Source organism: Camponotus vicinus, unplaced genomic scaffold (assembly GCF_025532165.1).
Source record: "Camponotus vicinus isolate PSW18456_S1 unplaced genomic scaffold, iyCamVici1.0 SCAF_10, whole genome shotgun sequence".
Classification (NCBI taxonomy): domain Eukaryota; kingdom Metazoa; phylum Arthropoda; class Insecta; order Hymenoptera; family Formicidae; genus Camponotus; species Camponotus vicinus.
In genome coordinates, this window is record NW_028141946.1 from 6,088,221 (window position 1) to 6,108,426 (window position 20,206).

General features: G+C 43.0%; 1 protein-coding gene across 2 annotated transcripts in view; it reads right to left on the reverse strand.

Annotated features, from left to right (window-relative positions):
• Positions 1–20,206, reverse strand: part of LOC145960037 (netrin receptor UNC5B) — a 248,613-nt gene that overhangs the window by 177,854 nt on the left and 50,553 nt on the right. Inside the window, exon 2 of one of the 2 annotated variants that reach the window (XM_083079303.1) lies at positions 10,256–10,379. The exons of the other annotated variant lie outside the window; for it this stretch is intronic. The gene's annotated coding sequence lies outside the window, so the exon portion shown is untranslated. The remainder of the gene's footprint in view (positions 1–10,255; positions 10,380–20,206) is intronic. 2 annotated transcript variants of the gene reach the window in all.

Sequence of the window (20,206 nt, forward strand, 5' to 3'; positions counted from 1 at the left end):
TTGCGACGCGTCTCATAAGCCACCCCTTTTATTGTCGCAGAAATAAGAGCAGAATCCAATACACCTCCCGGCGAGAATTTATCGTCAATATAAATGCTTACAAGTAATCTTTATAGCCGTAGCATTGTATGGTTAAAATCGCGACTCTCTAACCCAATATCTACCACAAGTTGCGCGGTCGGGGAAGGGGCTTTGAGAGGCCGGGAGGAGACCTTCTTCCTTCCGCTTAATTTCGTAGTTCGACCGTTAAAGAGGAGCTTTAAGGCGGAGGTGGCATATTTCTGCTCGGAATTGCAGGCTTAAGACCGCAAGCAGCCCTCCTGTCGCCCGACGCATATCAAGTACTTGGGGATTCCTCCTGCCTCCGCCGCCACCTGTCCATCCTCTTTCTCTCGCAACCGTCTTTCGCCACACCGTCTTTCTTCATCCCCTGAAATCTCCCTTTCCGTGGGTAACGCGTGCCACCCCTTTTCTGCTCTTGTCCTGCTCCCCACAGCCACCTTGCTGAGGATTACCCGATATTACGCGGGTTTGACGGCTCGCCTCGAGTGGAGCCTCGTAAAATGAACGGTGGCAGCCGTGAGGGGACGCAGAGAGAGCCATATCGCCGAACAGATGCCCTCGAGAAAGCTACGACTCTTCGGATTCCGACGATTTCGTAGAGTTTCTCGGAGGTGAAGACGCGCGATGGGGAGGCGTGAGTTCGCCTTTACCCGAGTATTATACGATTATTAAGACACGCAGGGCGTCTGCTGCAATATTCGGCGTAGCGTAACATTCCCCTCATCTTATAAATTTCCCCGCATATCGTTGTTTCGTTCATATCTCGAAAGTCGTTTGCGAAGAGCAGAAAACGAATACAAAAAAATTAAAATGGCAAAATAACCGCGGTAAAGAGTCATTAAACGTCAAATTAAGTGTCGTCAGATTTATTTAAAAAACGCGAACAATGTTTCATGCTTGTATTAAATCGAGTATACAACGCATACGGTGTCTTTCCTCATATTTAACTGTCATAATCATTCGTCGGATCCATTTGTCACTCAGCATGGTAGCGTGCCAGACCGAGAGAGAATTATCTCGAGTGACGTAGTGAATTCCATACGAACGAATTAGATTCGTGCGTCTGTCGAACGTCCATCCGAGAGCGCGTTCGTTGTCGACCTATAAAACAACCAAATCGGAGACCCTGCGTTCGTCCGTTCTAACAAGAGCAGTCTCGAGCGAAACTGGTAACGTCGGTAACGTGGGGGGAATCGAGCTCGGCAGAGTGCAAGAGGTCATATTCGTAAGAGAAAGAATCGTCGCTCGCGAGGGATCGAACGTCGAGGGCCCGTAAGGTCGCCGAGATATTTACATTGGAACGGTCGTCGGTCCCTTCCACGGCCGGCGGCATTATCAATATTCATAATCCGGAGCTGGAGACATCCGTGGAACGTGCAGCACGCCGGCCGACCGCATGCGGCGCACGGACAGAGGCGAACGATGAGGAAAAAAATGAGGAAGGGCCCGACGGGAACACACGAGGGGAGCAGAGCGTATAGAGCCAAGAGGGCCCCGACAAGCGACGGAGGGGAAGAGAGGACGCGCTGACCGCAAAAGATCCAAATCGACGGGTAAATACGTTGTTGACTCTGCGGAGAGAAGCCCGAAAGCCAAATGGAATTCGGTTCGGTGATTTAGTGGGCGGTCTTCGGAGACCGCCGGCCGCCACGACTACCTCCGCTACCCTTCCTCCGCTCTTCCTTCTCTATACTGACATCTTGCAGCCGTTGCCGTCGAAGAAGCCACCGCGAAGAAGCATCGCGATGCAGGCTGCTACCGTGTAGGCTGGACGCGCGCGTGTCGATTCCTCTCAAGGACTCGAGTGCGCTTCATAGGTTCTATTTAGGATCTTCTATTTCGATTGGAGAGCACGAGGTAATAAGAAAATAAGCTATACTAAGCGAATGCGAGAGGTCAGCAATGAAAAAAGACTATAAATAATTAATGAGAAATATTTTGGAACCGTCTAATTGTAACTCTCGAGGATACCATGTATATATTCCACCAATTTACTTAAATATGCATTATTTAATGTCTATATAAAGATCTTTTTTGATCGCATAATAAATTTATGGATACTAATTTTGTATGAGCTTTTAAAATAAATAATATCGAGCGAGAGAGCTGTAAAAGTTATTTCTGATACATTGGTTGATGTCAAGACATTTTTATCATATTTTACAGAGTTCAAACCTGAATTATAAAATTATCTCGATCAATATTTCCAATTTTGGAGACCTGTTACGAGTGAAAAAGTCAGAGAGAAATGTACATCAAACAAATTGCATAATAATTTGCAACTATGAGTATACATATTAAAATATACGACAAAAAGCATTCAACATTTCCGGATTCGAATCTCCAGCTAAAGAAGTCTTCAAAAAATACAAGATCTCTTTATTCCTTCGAATGATTAATTTACTCAAACCTATCAATGTAATAGTGGGTCATGAAGAATATCGTTTCGAAAAGTCGTAGTCGTATCTGTGCCGAGCTTCTTGCAGCTGCAAGAGAGATTCGGGGAAGCGAACCAATTAGTGTTTTGCTCGGCTAATGAATCGTCGTCCGGACCGTTCCTGCTCCCGGTTGCAGGCAGGTTAGGTTAGTTTAAAAGGAGGTATGTCTGACTCGCTCTTGGACGGAGGGGAGAGAAGGAGAGACAAAGAGAGAGAATCAGGTTTGCGAGCGAACGAGCAAGTCCACGAAGCACAAAGGCCGAGCTACCTTGCCGAAGAAGTGGGTTATTAATTATCAGTGCTACCTCTGTCCCCTCAGCTCCATCCTACTCTTCCTTTACAACCGCCAACAGCTATCCTACCTATCTCGAGTGCCTGCAGCCTCCGACTGTCCCGGTTCGGTCGTGAGTCTCGCCAACGTACAAAATAGAAGATGCAATAAACACACAATAACATTCGCGCATCTTTCTTCACGTATCATTAATTATTCATACAAAAAAATACCGTGTACACACGTCAATTATTAAAAAAGTCGGTCATTCAAAACATTTTTATTTATAGGAATCCCGTTATTATAATAAAGCAATATGTGTAGATGTAACAAGCCGTATATTATTATTATAAGCAATATAATAATAAAAGCTGCAAATCTCATATATAAAAAATGCACAATTGCTTTCATCGCGTAACACTTGCAACATGATATTCGCGCGCGCCATATCCCTTCCGCTCTTCGAAATTACACTTTATCACCAGATTGCACAATTTTGCCATTCCGTCGGAGATTAGCCACGATATACCGCGAGTGTGTTGTACACGTACGTGTTCGTACGTGCGGCAAGTCGTAGCACAGAAGTATTCCGTGGTTAAAGCTGCGATTGCCGCGATACTCGGAGAAAATGGATACCCGGCAATGTACTTCTTATTGGACGACGATATACGAAGAATTCATAGGATACGACTGTATACCCTCGGAGGTACGAGAGATTAAAACCGCGGGAGAGAGAGAAAGGGAGAAGCGAGCAAGAGGGAAGAAGAGCAAGAGCGCGCGGATAGAGAAGCGAGCGAGCGAGTCGTAGATGCTGAAAAGGACCTTGAACCTTGGGAGGCTCCAATCACCGTTGCGCGAGTTCGTTTGCCTAGCGGGACGAGATTTATACCTCAATTGCTGCAAACCTCAATCAGCAGTGCGCATACAAATATTAAGTGTCACCAATACTCCGAAGCGATTGCATCTCTGCAACGTTTGAATGGTCACGCGTGCAGCAAAGTGTTATTAATCGAATCAATCTCTAACGCCCATCGCAAATAGTATAAGTCTTAATTATTTTTATCGATCAATTATTTATAATTTCCATAAATTAAGGTAAGAGTAGTTCTACGAGTCTGATCGCGACCGGAATGACGGTACAAACAACTCTCGCGCGACGTTAACAACGTTAAGATCACTCTTTCGTGTAATTACTTCCTGTAATAAGATAAGACGCATGACATTGATGCATTAAGTGGAATTCAAGCTTTACATTTCATAATAACCGTAACTCGATATCCATGCAACTGACAAACTTACTTGTGAGAAAATTAGCTCGCTGTTTGCGAACAGCGTGACGCCGCCGGTCCGAGACCGCTGTCTATAACTGTTACTTCCACTACGAGCTACCATAATCGAGCGTGTTCGCCGATAAAATTTACGAGCGCCCGCATTGTCCTGTCTGAAAACGGTCGATACGATGACGTACGACAGGTACGATGACACGCGGATTACGACCAGCGCGTGTCGGACACCAAGTATCGCTCGGTACGAACACAGCCGTCTGTCGAGCAATAAAACTCGCTATATGCATCTCGTAAGACACGCGTCGATGTGCGTGTTACTACGGCCATCCTCGCTCCTAACGTTCCCCGACATCTTTTCACTCGCTTCGATCTCCGAGTGACACGCGAATTCATTATCGTGCACGGAAATCTGCTCCATCGTCCACTCGAGACAATTCGACCGCGACGATTATCGATTAAACGCGATTAAATATTATCGGGATATTATATCAGCGCGCAGGGATTTCAATTCGCTTGTTTTTATCACCGACGTGTTATTGCGCAGGAATTCCGTTCCTGATGACGGTGATCTGTGCGCGATGGCAAAAATATCTCGCGTTAAACATCGATGAAATGGAATTATTTCCCGTGAATAACACGTAGCAAAAATATCGCGCGTTAAAAATCGACGGAATTAAATTCTTTCCCGTGAGTCTGCTCGTGGAATTGTCCGAGAATTACCACATCCGCGAGGAGCTGCATGTAAGCGAAGGCGGTAAATCAGCCGATTGCGAGAAAGACGGTATTATGCATTCTAAACTCTGACACTTTCGCCCATCGATCTAACTAATGGCGGTCTCTCAGCTGATCATAGGCGCTCGTTACCGCCTTTAGGCAGTAAAAGTCAACTTTGCCGTATTTATGATCAAAGAAGAAAAGGCGATAAAGAGACGACACGGTTCCAAAAATCTTTTAAGACACTAGCGTTTCGAGGCCACGAAATAAAATTTTCGTTTCTACATTTCAAGTATTAAATCGTCACGGTATCGTCATTAACGCGGCGTTATTTTTAAAGATCACTAAGCTTTCTATCGCTTTTGAAGAATCAACTCTACGGACACCGATATTTCATCATGCTCCGAGATAGAAAGTTCTCGAGGAGGAAACGAGCGCAAAGTTTGTATCGGATCGATTTAATTGAACAAATCTCGTGAAATCGCTACTAAAACCCAGCCTCAGTCGCCTACTCGTATAAGAAACGCAGATCAGGAACGATTAATATCGCATTTGCCGGCCAATCACGGATGTCCGTTCTCGCCTTTGAACGCTGGAGGCAAACAGCTCGAATGATATTTACGATCGGCGGGGCCTGAGGCTTGTTCGTAGACGCCGACTTTCTTAGTCACAATGTAATAACGCGCTTTGCGCTCGACGTGCGCACGTTTACGAGACGTCGTCGGGCGCATTTTACCACGTAAACGTAGGCGGCAACACCTGGAGGTAATTTACGGACACGAATTTACCGTCCTTTGTCCGGCTCTCGGCACTTTTCTACCGTTCCTCATATGGTTTAGTGAATTGCGCGCGAAAGATCTCACGAAACAAATGTAAAAAATGAAATATAAAAAGATGCGCCGACTTTGATTCGATTTCATTAAAAAAAAAGGGGCATTTTGTGCAATTATTTATAATTTTCTTAAACTATATTCAATAATTTTTGGTCAAAATTCCACCGTATCTATCGCATAAACGATTATTATTGGCGAATCTAGAGTATGCGCTGTCTTGGTATGCATAGTATCTTGAAACTTGAAATGATTCATATTCGAAGATCAAACGATTCCTCGGAGAGAGAAGCCCTTAAAGTGCCACTTAAACGTACCATTACCTAGTCAATGCAATCGGAATGCGAATTGCATCGTCGATGGTAGCAGCACCATCCTCCAATTTGAATCTCCCGTTTAATTTTAGTAACAATGTGACCGAGACAGTCCGAGTGTACAAACTCCGCAACGATCGAAACAATAAAGGGGAAGATGGAATCGGCGGCGTGATAAAGGAACAGAAGGGAGAGAGAGAGATGCAAAATATATATATATATATATATATATGAAAGGAAGGGTCTACCATGCGCACCGCGTGACTGCCGGACCCGGAGGACACTCATTCTCTTAATCTGATCGCTTAGCCCCGGTTATTATGCTATTACGGCGTATGACTTGACGAGTTCGAAGGCAATTATCGACAGTTAGATTTCCAGGCTCCGACACACCACGCCATGGACAATGGCCGGTGAAAGGCGAAGGTTCGATCGATATCTCGCACGGACAGCGATGCCAGCCACGTTGCTGCGGCTGCGGCTGCGGCTGCTGCTTTCTGGCGTGGCCGTTGCTGCTGCCGATGGCTGCCGCAGCAGTTGCTGATGCTGCCAATCCGTGATTGCCATGGACCGCCCGCTCCGTGTGCGGCCGTCGCGATTACTAGCCCCCGAGGAGCGGTATCGATCGGAAGATCGAGATGAAATGGTCGGTAGGAATCTTTCGTTTAACGCTTCTTGGTTGTTCGAGTCCTTTATAAACAGCGTCGCGTAACTTGACGCGAAAGACTATTTCGATAATACAGTGTCATAATTATAAGAATGCTGTTAAATAATTATAATGTCGCAACATTTCCGTTAAGAAAATATTCACTTCCCCCCAAAAAAATATATATATGCATATAAAGATAAAATATGAACCCTAGAGATCTCCTATGCATGTGTGTGGGTAATAAACGCATGACGAAGAAAATCATCGTACCGCGATCGGTTAGGGATTAACCGCAGTTTGGCTAATCGCGCTCGTTTCACGCTTCCTTGGCGAGCCACGAAACGGCTCGGTCGCCCCATCGCATCAGTGCATCGCGATAACGCCGCAAATAAGCAAAGATTCACGACATCAGACACGTGCGTGGAACGTGGGCGGTACACACGTGGCATTAAGTCCGCGCGCATGCAGCCTCGAGTCTCGCTCGCCAAGAGTTCGATACATAAACGACGTCTCTTTTCCCCTGGTTCTAGAGTCGATGATCCGTCGTAGAGGTCGATGGTCGCCGGTCGTTAACGGTCGTCCCTCAGGAATAATTAAATGCCTCCTCCGCGGATAAAGGCAATGGCGTACCGTGTTAAGATAGGGTTACGTCGCCGAGATTAACGGATAGCACCGAATTGCTGCACTCTTCTCCCTCCTGTTATCGTCGCGTCGATATTGGCGGGTTCCATGATTCGAGATGCCACCCCGCGGACCTGTTAGGTTGCATCGGCACGATCGAATTAATCCGCGGCGACGAACACGCGGAATCGAGCCGTACACGTGTAGATTGAACGCGCTCTCTCGGCAACCGAACAATCGCGCGGACCCGAATGCTCTCCCGGGACCGGCAGGAAGAGTCGTTTGTTTTCAACCACCGAGCCCTTTTTGTGTTTTGTGCGCTCGAGTTGCGGTTCGCAATCAAATCCCCGTCGAGGACTTTGACGCCTGTTGACGGCCGGCATCCATTTTTCGTAACTCACGGACAATCGCAGCGACGCCGGTTTCGCGTACGCGATGTATAACTATAAAGCCGATCGGTCTGGTCGTCCATGCAACTATATATCTATATATTGGATCGGAAAAAAACTACATTGATAAAGATTGGTTTGATATATAATCTCGAAATTGGTTTGATATATCGAAAAAAATGTGCCGCGCGTTTTAATATTACTTTCGATACACACTTTGACCTGAATAATACATAATACTTTTCTTTCTTAAATTATATAAAAGTTATAAATCATCCCCGTGGTAATTAAGATTATACAATAAATCATTTTTCAACATAATGGCGTTATAACTGTTCTCTTAATAAAGGCATAAAGATTTTAAAAAGATTCTCGTTATGATCATTAGCTTCTTCCCGAAGATATTAACAGCAGAAGGAGAAAGAAAGAGTGCGAGCTCTTATTGTTAGAGACAAAACTCGGAGAAAAATATTAATAAACCAACACGATCGTTCCTTATATAATCTTCTAATAGTTAAATACAATATTAAAATTCTCGAGAGACATATCTGGGACGGTAAAAGAGACTCGAGTTTCGACCGGCGCAAAACGAGAGTAAATTGCATTTCAACTTCATTGTTCTCTACTGATTCACAATGCCGACCGGAAGTCGGTCGGTAATGGGACCCGTAGAAGAGAGCAGCGCACTTGTCGTAATAAAACTTCTCCCCCTCCCTCTATTCCCTCGTCTCCCACTGTACCTCGCTACGTACCTCAGTCATCTTAACTACCAGACAGGACATTCACACCGGGCGATACAATCGCGAGAGAGAAAGAGAGGGAGAGGGAGGGAGAGGGAGAATCTCTTCTCTTCATCTTACATCCACCTCGTCGGCTACTCCACCTCATCCCTCTTATCCCACGCGCATAATATCTCATCTCCGCAATATGCGAACGAGCACTGGCGCCTTTTGCAATGACTTTCGACTTTTATCGCGAATCTATGAGCAGTTCTTGTTACGCTCAAAAAGTTTCTTTCCGAATAAATACATTTAATAAGATATTTCATAAGAGCTCCAAAAATTTAATAAATCTAAAACATTCCTGAATTTTTAAGTAGATACATTACGCAAAGCACTCGTAAATCTGCTTCAACTTATTATTCCCGAACAAATTCTCCGACTAATAAAGATATATTCATAAGCGGTATAGCGTTTCAATTGGCGTTAGTAATACAGAATGGATCCCTTCATCGGAAAAGCTGACCTTTATCCGCGCGTCCCCAACTCGCTCTCGTGACGGTACGTACGGTAACGATTATCCTGATCGCGGGATTAAGGGCCGCGGCTTGTCGTGCCGAGGTTGAGCTATGGCATGATCCTACGGCTTAAGGCCGTTTGTCTGTCGGCGCGGCGGCTGAATTTAATCGTCTGAAACGTACCGCGCTCTCGGGAGCAGCGCGAGCGCCACTGGAATCCTTCCTGTCAGATGACGAGACGTTAAACGGTATCCCTGGAGGTATTACCAGTCCTGGGTACGGAACACGCGAAGGAAGGGGACCGAAGACGACGAAGAGTAACGCCTCGCCGTACGTTTCCCCGTCGTTGCTACGAATGTCCCGCAAGTTCAAAACAAACGTCTCCGGGAAGGATGTCATCAGACAAGACGTGATAAACGTCGAGGCGCGTCTGAAAATATGAGAGTGCCACGCGAAACCCGTAAAGTCGTCGAGTAATTTTGATTGCGACGTGACGCACACACAGCGTTGCCCGTTAAAACGTATCGCGTTCTGTTACGTCCGCGATGATCGTATCTCGCGACACACACGTGCCGCTCCCTTCAACCTTTTTTCCCCAAATTTGTCCATTCCGTCGTAAACGGATTCCTCCTACGTGTATCGCGCAAGATGTAAGAATCGCATCGCGTCACGTGTATCGTTATAAAGTGGGAAAAATCGTGTACAAGAATATAAATAAATCACTTTATAAATATAAGAAATATAAAATAGACAATTTCCTACGTCTATAAAAATCACCAGATTTACAAAGGAAGGAAGAGCACAAAACAGAAGCGTATAAAATATACTTCACCTAAAAGTTTAACCATGCGTTATCCTTCAACGATCGACTCTGACTTTGACGCAGAGAGATCCGAGAACGATCAAGGCTCATCAGAATCCCCTTTTGGCAACCACTTGGAGCGCGAGGCTCCTATACTCGCGGGGATGACTCAGACGACGAATATAAGATCCGTGTGGCTTCCTGGAGAGATCAACGGATCACGAAAGGATTCGCCAACCGCGCCTGTAACGTATCATCCGGATCGTACCACGGCCGAGTCCGTTTCGAGTCGTGCAGGACCTTGTAACGTGTGTGCGCCGGTACATAAACGGCGCAAAGAAAAGGTCGAGGATATGCGCGCGGCGGCACCTACGCGGCTTAACCTCGCACACGTACGTCGTAGGGTGGCCGGGCTTTATTTGAGGAACGTGCCGCGGGAACACCCCGAGAAGCTTTTCGGGTAAAAATAGCGGAAATTGCATCTCGACGGGGGTGGTGGATGAAGCCCAGTCGCCAGTCTGTACGTGACAGTCGCGTCGCGGCACCTCGCACGCGGCGGGGGGACAGACTGACACCTTGTGTCTGTATATTGTCGTATATTTGGATGCGGTGTTGACTCTTTACAGCTGTTACCTACGTACATGGTAGACGGGACGGCTGTATTTCACCACTCCATCTGAACCGGGATAAAATCGGGATGAATCGACTTCTTTTTTCCTCCGCCGCTTGTTGCCGGTTGTTTCCAAAACAGTTGTTCCGTGCTCCCTGTACATAAAACATTTTCATTTAATATATATGCAAGGTGCTTCTAAATTGCTGTACACGCTATACACGCGGAAAAGATAATTTTTCACGAGAGAATTTTTCTTTTACAAGATTTAATTAGTATCTCGTAATTGCTTTTTTAAAATTATTTTAAATACTCGTTAAAAGTTGTTTCGTATTCTTATCGTAGCTGATAAAATTACGTTTCTATTCCTATTCGCAAAGTGAGAATTGCGATTTAATTGTCTTACTAGACGAATCGCGACGCTAAGAACCGATTGTCGTTCTACGCCCTGAAAGTTTCGAACAAACTCAACAGTGACAACGAGTACCATCGAGATTCGTCTTCACGACGCTCGAGTTTTCCACTGAATAAATTCAACGTTATCATCGTCAACGAAACTGCCGGAGGGGAACGCGCGCTCTCGCGAGCCTCTCGCTGATTGCTCGCTCGCGCGGCTAGGAATTCTGATTTCTTAATCCATAATGCATGAACCGTTTAAGGAGCGCTTAGCCCAAGACGTAAACTAATGTAGCGGATTGCCGAGCATTGGGATGAAAATATCGCCCTCGATTCGCGGAGCTTGTTTCTCTTCGTGCGCTACAAACTTTGCAAAGGGAAATCCCAGATTCTACGCATGATCCAAGATTCGCAAAGGGGCTGAAAAAAAAAAAGACAAACAAAGGCAAGGGAAACGCGCATTGTCGACCATGAGATTGCAGTCTCGAAATAGCTCGTAAAACTAAGAATGGTCAGAACTAGTGTCGACGGGAGCGAGAAAGAGAGAAAGAGAGAGAGACATATCTATCGGATAGGCAAGATCGATGCCAGTTGAGGCAGGATATTCCGTGTGCGTGTGCCTGGTACTCAATCCTCGAATGTGTGCATGCGTGTATGTCTGCGCGTATGTGAGTAAGTGCCTCCCACGCTTGTACGGATAATGGTACATCCGCGTATCTTGCGAATACAAGTCGGTATCCCTATATCGTCGGTACTTGAGCGAGCTTAATCGCGTTGCTGTAAACGATTTTCTGCTCGATGTGCTCGCCGGTATTGCCGGACACGCGTTTCGCGTGGTTACTAGACGCGTGCGGTACTCGTCTTTATCGAATTTCGAAAGAAACACGATGTCGTAAAGGATATATTGAGTAACAGATGCTTTTTAAGAGATAATTTTATCGCCGTTTAACCTTCGCCTTTTAGCTTCGCAATAATGAAACAGAAGCTTATATCTAATAAAATATAAATATCCCCCCTCTTCCTCTCTCTCTCTCCTAAATTTAGCTGGAAAAAAATAAATATTTTAAGGAAATATATTACACTTTGATAAATTTATTAAAGTAATAATATATTTTTTATTTTGACTATGCTCTTTATTATTTTGAAAACAAAAATTATTTTTCATTTACTAATTTCGAAATATATTAAAATAATTATTTACTGTTATAAGCATTTCCATGTATTTCATTTTGAGGCTCATTATGAAAACGATACAACTCATAAAAATGCTCAGGTGCAGCATATTAAGTTGAATTCGTAATTTTCTATACACATAGGATTCCTTTCTTAAAATTTCTGTGCACTTATGAATATTAAATCATGGAATCCTTGTTAGAGCGTGTGTCGCGCTATCGAATATAAGCTGCGCTGACAATAACGGGATTATCTTCAAAACAGACGTGTAATCTTCGTATCTAAGCCGTCCTTCCTTTAACTTTATATTCAATGTGCTAAGTGGTCTTGTCCGGCATGTTTCTCGCGTGGTTGCCAGAGGTTCGCCGACAATCGCCTTTATTAGCGTTTCAGAGTGAGAGACACCGAGCAGCGAAAACTTCTTAAAAGAGGGAACGCGTCGATATTTTAATTATACAATACGAATCGCGTGAGAAGCCGCCGTTAAGTGCTCGCATGCGGAATCTCTTTCGTGGCAAACTATCGTAAACACGAATGCGTTCATCATTTTCACGCGCATGTGCGTAATTACATTCGTGTGGACGGGCGCGTGGCTTTGCGCTCCGTTTCTTCAATATTACTGTCAGATGGGAGTAATGATTAAGGTAGCTTGATATTAAACGTCGTTATCATTTATAGCATGCGCAAGAATAATTTCGCATAATTTGGATTAATTCAGTCAAATGACTGCTTAATGATAAAAAATATCTTTAATACCCTATCACTTTGCATCGTAATTACTTTCGACGATATGTGGGTAAGGGAAACATGCAAATCTGAAAATTAGCCATCCCGTTTATCTTTGGATACGTGTTCGTAAAGCACGACGGAAATGTCCGTAAGCATCGTTTCGGTCCCTCGAACCGGAGATCCACGAGCACCGCGCCATTTTTCGCCTCATCGGAGAAGAAAAAAGTCGTACGGACGGCTTTGCCGAGCGCGTTCCACACGGAGTAATTTCGCTAATGGTCTCGAATTGCGACGGCGCGGCCCGACGCGACGCGTCGCGTCGCGTCGGCTCGTTCCCTGCCCGTTCGACCCCAGGTCCATCACCGGACTCCAGCGGCGGCAGAGGTAATTCGCCGCTGGAAATTCGGAAATTAAATTGGTACCTACGAGAAGGCTCCTTTTAATGCGCGTAATTACGTGATTATGTCGCGGAGGGGTTCGAAACGGTTTGAACTCGGCGGCGCGCATTAAAGTATATCGCCCTGGTGTCGAGCAGGATGAAAGAAGGAGAGAAAGAGAGAAAGCGAAAGGGGGGCTCATAAATTAATGTGTGCGAGTTATAAAGAGGAAATACAGCTTATGCGCGTTACGAAAACAGGACGTCGACAGGCCGATCCATGCCAATCGTGGACGAGTTTTAAACACGAGGCGAACGTATGCAAATGCGTAACTTGAAATATAGTTTTTACTTTATCTTTCGTGAAGCGAGATACATGTAATGTCCCAGATGCAATTTTATTGACTCATTTTAACGTGTACAAAATAATTGACGAAATTAAATTATTTTAACGAAAGGAATACAATTTTATTGAAAACATAAAGGTAATCTTGATATACTTTGTGTACTTTTTCTCTCCTTTATACTTTATATTTTAATAATTTTAAATTTCAATGAGAAAAAAATAAAGTAAAAAAGTGTACTTTTTTTTTGTTTATTGTTAGTCATTGTCAATTGCAGAAATTTCTTTTGAAATATCAAAAATTCTCAAAATTTTATTATATCAAAATTATGAAAAAAGAAAATATTATTTTCATAAAGATGATTTTAATTAAATGATGATTAATCAGTCAAAAACAATAAACGCCATTAACCGATATTAATATCTTTAACCGATTAATCATTTCATCCATCATATCGCCTAACAACTATAATAAAAACACAATTACATTTAATCGTACAATTGCACTTAAACGTTGCGCATATATTGCTAATAATGTTAAAGGCACGTGCGCATCTCAGATTTTCAAGTGCCACGTCTACGCTCTAAGAAGAGATCTTCTCTTCTGTCACAATGCCGACATTCATTCGTTTTTAGCACATCATATACGTGTCAGAGCGATAAATTACGGAGAGCGTCTGAACGGCTGGAGTTGAGAAATAGTGCGATTAATTGTTCTATCTGTGTGGTACTAAACGAGTAACACCAACGAGTAATTCTCGCATAATATTAGCCATTAATTGCAACATTTGTTTTGTTAATTGACGTACTATCCATTTAACGATATGCGCGATACATTACAGTGCACTGCATATGATTAGCGTCATCATACGCAATGGCGCGCAATCAATTTCATTGCTAGATAAGTCGGGGAGAATATACTTCTTTTAATTAATCGAGAACATTTATGCTTTCATGTCGCGGGATTACCGTGTTACGCCATCGCCATAGTCATGACGTTATGGCTTTCGAGGAAAAGTCACGCTTGAAAAGCCTTTACGATCTGACGGGGCTGATTCTAATCGAACTACTAGCTGCGCGGCAATTTCATCCGAGAAATTCAAGAAGATCTAATATCCTGAATCGTATTCTGGGAGAGTCGAGTTACAATTTTATTAAATAAATTTTCAGCTAAAGAGGTTTAGACGTTGCTTCTTCGAGTCGTTTAGGGAAAATGAGGATAAAGCGGTGCTTTCCTATTTAAGAAGAGTGAAAATAACGATGGTACTTTCTCTCTCTTTCTCTCTCTTTTTCCGAATAAGGACGACCATCGTCATTTACAACGGGAATATATGAATGCCAGAGTGGCAGAAGATGCCGGTGATATTATCTCGCAGCGTTCGTAATGTTAAATCCCGACGATGTATTTTGACTTCTGGTACCGCCCATCGTAAGCCGGAAAATATAATGCTGCATGATTTACAATTTGGATGGTTGGCCAAATCATCTTTCTCTTCCTTTTTTCCCCGTCTCTCTTTCTCTCCGTTTGTCCGTCTCAGTGACGAGCAGTCTCTATTACTGTCAATGGAAGGCAAACACTAGCGCGAAATACGTCCTGGCCGCAGAAAGTCCGGAGACGGGTAACTCGCAATAAGAATGCCGTAAACTTTCATTTCCTGCCACGGACGTCACATTGCGTCATTGTATTATGCCGCCGTGACTTTCCTCAACTCCGCGTACACTTTGCAAAATCCCGATGGGAGGGAATAAATTTCGACGAGCGGCCGAAGATCCGACTTAATTATCATATCTTACGACAAGAGGCTGCGACGGATGCGAAAGTATTTTTCGAATTGCTATTTATAAACGGGATACGGGCGGAATACTTGACTTTTTGCCATACCGATCGACCGAGAGAGCTAAAAGGATAGTATATCTTCGCGCGCCAGAACGGATACTTAGTTGTCACCAGCAGAAATAGTTTCACGTATGAAGACTTTTATGACATTCGCGACGAGGAGGTGAGGAAGGTGAGGGGAAAATACGAAGGGAAAAGGAGAATTATTCCCGTCTTCTATTCCTCATTCGGTGACTTACGGGAACCGCGCCAACCTTCCGACCCGCGCCTACCCATTCGTCGTCATTCGATCCTTATCCGCGAGATATTATCGATGACGGGGCCTATAATTTAATCTAATTAATCACACCGCGAACCGTACGGTATTGTTCACGCGCTCCGTAGCATTAAATTCGCATGAGCGTGGCAGATTAAAATTACCTTGTCGCTTATTTAACCAAACCAGGTTCGAGGCGCTTACTTTAATCCCCGTCCAAGATACATTGTACACGGTGCCTGATTATATTCGTTGTACCGCAAACCCCATTTGTTGTAGCACTGCACGATTGCGCTATAGCGTTACAGATTCGTTTAACTGCATTGCCCCTCGGGACTTCCGGCGATACTGATTCCTATTGTATTACGCGCGCAATATTGCTTCACCAATGTATAAACTAGATAGTAAATTTCCTGGCGTTGCTCTCACATAGAACACGTTTAGCAAATTTCAGGAGGACGGTGCATAAAATATCTATTTAGAGAGATAAAACCGGCGAATAAAATGTGAGAGAGAAAAATATAATAAAAGCCATTTTCTTGTCATAGAAAATCACACGTGTGATTTAAAATACTATTATAACTTTTCGACTGCTCAAATGGAGGTAAATGCGAATCGCTCCAAAGTTTCAAACGATTTTCATTCATTCCAATCGCTCCGTGCCAATTGCTGCAGACGCATTTCAACGAATCCCTTTTTTACTCACTCCACGATCGATTGCCATATAACAATGCAACTCGCGGCAACTAATAGATACATTTATCAGCCTCCACGCGCGGCGCGAGACAAATACATACGTGGTCGTATTTCGTGAATACGACTACGTATCCCCTGTTCTCCTCTTTTCTCCGACATTGGCGAAACTCCGACGTGTGGTGGTTCTCTCGTCCGTACGAAGCGACCGAGAAAGAGAGCAAAATGAGCGACGCTTGAGTTATGACGGTCGTGGCCTGAAAATATTTCGTGAGCTTTATAATCCTCGGGAGCGTTTCGTCGGGACGAAAGATGTCTATGTATAAATACGAAGCACCGAGTATATAAACATATATAAATGCGAGCTACCGCGAAAAATATCTCGATGGACGTGATACTCCTCGCCCCTCGCTGCTGCCGCCCTTAAACGTCGTCTTTCACGTAGCTCGGGATACGCATTTATATGCAGAGTGCACTTTCCGAATATGCATAAACCTTAGGAAAGAGCAGAGGGCGGCCACGTAGATGCTAAGAATTCTCGCGCGATATGCCCCGTTTGTAAAGTACGATGGGATGCCGCTTAAAAGCGAGTGGAGAAATTGAAATTCGATACGTTGTATATTCGCTGAATATAATCCGAAAATCACTCAGGCTCCCACGAACAATGACACTGCGCGCAAATTTTTAATTGCCTCGCGCATCATTTAACTTTCGGCGCACTGCGCGTTATTAAAAAAATAGCGAGCGTGCTCGATAATGAAGAAGAATGCTCTGATTTAGCGGGGCGTGCATGACCATTTCCATTTTCCGCGATATTTATTTAACGACAGTTGCAATTTTTTAATGCAGAGTAATTACCTTACGCGCCGGCTGAACGAATGTACGCACCCGGAATATAATTGAAATTTATTTACGTGTAATTTAATAGCCAATTCTATTATCTCATTCTGCATGACTCTGTAATAGCCCGTTTTATCTATCCAGCGATTTATTCCTAACATTTTCTAAAGTACATCGTAAAATTGTGATGGCGAAAAGCTTGTGTATCTATATAAATAGATCTAAATAAAGTAGATAAATATCAATTTACACTGTATTTATGTAAAATTAAGCTTACGCACACACAGCTTGACTTCTTTTAATTATTCTATAGATATTAAAAAAAATTTCTGTATAATATCTTATCATTCGTGATATCGTAATTATATATGTTACATATACAATGTTATACATCAATAGATTTCTATTAATTAATTTTTTATTTATAAAATGGAAATAAACTAAGATGCATCCAAATTGGCTTCAACTATCCCCTGTCTTCAAATGCTAAGAAAGCAACTAGTTTTATTTTCGTGTCAATCGTTTGCATGATAATTAATGTAACGGCTTTGCAGTCGACGATTACGATTTATAGCGATGGTACTTACGTGTGTCTTAAGTGGATGTAACATCGTACCTTCCACTGATTTATTTTTTGAATTATCTAACCAGCCTGCGAAAGTATCATTTATTTATACGTCTTATCGCGCAACAAGGTCCATTTTCGATTTAAGACGAATATATTAAGTGGGAAGAAATTTTAAAAATATCCTTCTTCCCAAGACGCAATAATTCGAACGATGTGCACGTGAAATGACTGTAATTTGATTTAACACAAAGACCGTGGAATTATCGACGGATACGTGATTGCTCTGCATTAGTCCGGAATCAGCCTCCGACGAAATTAGATATAATCACTACCGTCCAGCAGTTAAATCGATCCTTTCGTGAGAATGAGCATCTTTAAGACCTTGGCGTTCTCACAAGATTATAGGGTTTCTCAGGTGGGTCCCTTAATATTCTATCGCCACGAGTGGGCTATTTCCCATCGTCATCATCATCATCATCATCATTATGTCATGTGCCTAAAAATTTCTCGAATCAACATATTTGCATATTCAGTGGACCAGTCGTTTCAAAAAAGGTGCGTCTTTAATTTATTTTCTCGCCCTTCCCTATCTACAGCGCGCATTCGTGGCCCGAAACTGGAATGAAATCAGGAACACGCTCAACAATGTACGGGGCCAGGATTTATTGCTCCACGTAGAAAAGCCGGTTCGCGAGAGTGACACTCGTTTCGTTCCTCCTTGGCAGGCGTATTCGTCTTTTCGTGAATTTATTCCGCAGTTTACCATGCGGTCGCGCGCACGAGAGTTTTCTCTCTCCTTCTCTCCGCCTGCGTTCAAGACACGAAGATTTCGTCGGTAAGCAGAACGTAGACAAAACTACTTAGGTACGATACGAAGAAAGGAAGGAGGGAATGAGAGGGAACGAGAGATTCGACGGAGATTCGTGCGGGAACGGAGCAGAAAGCCAAGGGAAGTGGCCAAATCCAGTTTCGTATCTGCAGCACGAATTCCCTGTCGGAGGCGCCTCTAAGTAGCCGTAACTCATTTCATGCAGGGCGGTAATGGGTTTTCAACTTCTCTGCACGTGAATGCTGAAAAACGTCTCTTCATTCGCGCGCTGCGCCCATTTATCCTTGGCGATGGAACTTGTTATGCGAATCGTTTCGCCACAGTGGAAGCCAAATGACACTTTATCAGCATCGTATATTCGCTTAATATTAAAAGTATTTCTACATTCGTTATAAAACGTATTCTTCCTCCAAAAAGAGAAATCCTTGGTGCTCTTTTCTTCCCCGCGATTATTAAAAAAATGTAATGATAATTTAAATAGTTAATTGAAACTTTTCTTGTCATTATCAATTATGCAAGATTATGCATTCAAAGATATGAACACAAATATCTAAAACACGATTTGAGGATATGTAAAAATAGCTGGAGCTGCAATCATTTATATTTGTATTAAGCATATAATAATATTATCCGAAGCAATATATATATTTTGAATTATATTAAGCTTCATGAAAATGTATTGATACCTCGCGAACGGACATTGATTCTTAACGAGGCGTTGAAGCATGTCGACTTGAAACGCCGAGGTAATGACATCTTTCCGCGAGAGGTGCGTGTATACAAGGTGCGACGCGACGCGGATATTTAAATACTGACTATAAACTGGTCGGTCAACCGTGGCCACTTTAATACCGAGCGCTAGCACGACAAATATTAACAACGCGTATTACGAAAGGCTCGTAAAACAAAACGCGCGTATAGGTGAGTATATACATATTCCGAACTTCGACCGGTCGAACTGGCTTTAAAGAGTCGTCAGGAGAGACGATATTTGCATAAAAATGCCATGTGTTTCTGTCGGCGGGGAGACGAACTCATATTGGAGAATAATACACAAGTAACAGTATATACATATATAAGTATTATCCTGCATACATATGTGTACGTATTCCTCAAATCGTATGCAAACGAAGACCGAAGAAGGCCAGGTGTATAATGAATAATTCCCCCTCCCTCCCATTTTCTTCATCCTTTCTTCGCTAGCCCATGGCTACTGCAATCGAGATAAACGCTAATGTCCAACTCGATCGATAAAACTTATTATGCGATCGCTCAGCTGTCATAACAGATCGCCGATAAAATTCTGCCGACGTCAGAAATGGTACAGGCCTATTTCCCGATGATCCAAAAGGGCTAAGAAAAGATGTCAGCTGTCCTATTCATTCGTGAGTTTGATTACATCGACACAGCTGGGTATCTTTAGCGGAATAGTCTATTTACAGCCGTTTTGTGCGAAATAGTGAAACAAATTATTTTATAAATGCTTCTCGCTTCCACTGTTGAATTGAACACTAATGAGTCATTTAAATTGACTTAAATGATGCACCATAAGAAGCATTGATTAAAAGATATAAGAGTAATTTATTTTTTATTCGCAAAATATTTTTGAATAAAGATAATATTTGCAAAATCTTGAAATAATTTTGTAAAATTTTAAATCTCTATACAACAAATATTTTGTTCAATTTTTTTACCGCATTCGTTTATGAAATAATTTAGACATTTTTGAAGAGATAAATAGAATTTTATATTTAAAATAAATTGAGATTTGATATATGTTAACAGCTACATTCGCAATTCGATATTACTTGAAAACGTTACTCTGTTTAACATGTATATATACATATACGTTTGTATATATCGTGGTAGAAATACCGGAAAAGCCCAATAAGCAGATGGAAATATTCTACGATATGGAAAGATTTACTAGTGAATTTGACGG